Genomic DNA, 2,017 nt, shown 5'->3' on the forward strand with positions numbered 1-2,017 from the left:
GGACAGGGATAAAAGTTGGGGATATCTGTGTCTCTGCGAGATAAGAAGTGGTGTGTGTTGGGATGCACACAGCCTGAGTTTGGAGATGCTTCTATGTGGGTCATTTGCCATCACTAGGCAGCACCTTCAGCCATCATCACACATTCGTGGCCTGATTCTCATTGACCTGCTTCGATAGATACTCAAGTAGAAGAAAAGGCAATGAGTCCCACGAGGCTCTTCATCATAGTGAAGTGGGTGCTTTGGGGAGATTGAGGAGCCCTCTTGTGGATGCTGGAGGAATTTCACTATGTCTTTTCCATCCTCCATGCACAGTCATGCATCGCATAACATTTGTCAAGAATGGACCGCATAAATGACAGTCGTCACATAAGATTATAATATGGTATTTTTACTGTGCATTTTATATGTTTAGATACACAAATACTTACCATTGTGTTACAATTGCCTACAGTATTCAGTGCAGTAACATGCTGTACAAGTTTGTAGCCTAGGAGCAATAAGCTATGCCGCATAGCCTAGGTGTGAAGTGGGTTGTACCATCCGGGTTTGTGGAAGTACACTCTGATGTTCCCACCACAATGAAATCACCTAACGACGCATCCCTACCCATCATTAAGGGACACATGACTGCAGTTTCATAATCATTTCCATCCCACCCCCACTCTGCTCATGGGCCCATTGAGTTATCTCTTTATTAAGGACAAAAAGAGTTCATGGGTCCCAAGATTGAGTTTCAACACAGGAAACCCTATTATTGTATATATAAGCAACTAATAGCAGTTATTATGTGCTTTACAAATAACTCTTATTCCTCACAATCTACCCTGTGAGGTAACTACTTTTATCATCCCTATTTTACAGATGAGGAAATTGTGGGACAGAGAAGTTAGGTGACTTGCCTAAAGCTGCACAGCTACTCTGGATTCCAGATTCTCTGCTGTTAAGCATTCCACCACGCTGCCTACCACTGGTGTGGGAAGGCTCATACAGTAACACAGTCACAGCCAGGGACTTGAGTGCATGCAACAGAGAGAATTTTCCCAGTCCTCTTCTCTGACTTCCCCAAAGCTCCTCCAGCACCTCCCTGGGATGTCTCTGTCCTCACACATGAATGGAGGGTCAGGAGACCTCCAAGAACCTCCCCTCTCTTTTTGTCACATCTGGTGGTGGAAAATGAGGGAGGAGACTGGGCTGCTTAAAGCTCAGAGACTCTCGGGGAGAGTCAGGGTACTCTAAGTTAAATGGACCCATCATCAACTGTACCAGAAGCCAGTGTAGACACGGGCTAGTCCGATGAGGTCCACAGTGTCTTTCTGCTCTCCACCCTCTTGGCATGGAGTGGGTCCTGATGGATGATCATAAGACGTGCCTCTCTTCTGAAACCTGAAACCTGGGAGTGTGCGGGGTCAGAAGAACTCCCTTTCCACCATTTTATAGAGAAGGAAATGAAGCCTCTTCCCAAGACCACTCACAACATGTGTTTGTTGACAATATACTATGAGTGCTGGGAGACAGGGCTACAAAGGCAGATAAAAAGCATGCCTCTGCCCTTGAGGGACCCTGCATAGTAGAGGAAGGACAGATGAGTAAGCAATGATTGTGATTTCATATGATGGGTTTGCAGTGGGGGGTGATTACTGCAGAAAAGGGGGCTGAACTATGCTTGGGTGGGGTAGGAAAGACTTTAGAGGAGATGCCCTTGGGATTGGTCTTGGAGGGTGGGTCAGGATTAATCAGCTGGGATAAGAGCATCAATGTGAGGCACATGCAACCGTCTGAAACAACAGGGCAAGTTCAGTGACCTATGTGCAAGGAACTGGCTGGAACAGAGGCTGCCTAGGAAGAGGATGGGAAATTTGCTGGGGAAGTTGAGGTCAGATCACAAAGGTCTCACTTGCCATTCTGCAGGGTTCAGACTGGAGACTGCAAGTGCAGGCAGGGGGTAGTATCAGCCTCTTCAAAGAGCATAGATGAGGAGGTCTTGCTGCACCACCTTGGATGGTGGGTGAGAGTG

This window comes from Symphalangus syndactylus, chromosome 20, assembly GCF_028878055.3.
Source record: "Symphalangus syndactylus isolate Jambi chromosome 20, NHGRI_mSymSyn1-v2.1_pri, whole genome shotgun sequence".
NCBI lineage: Eukaryota > Metazoa > Chordata > Mammalia > Primates > Hylobatidae > Symphalangus > Symphalangus syndactylus.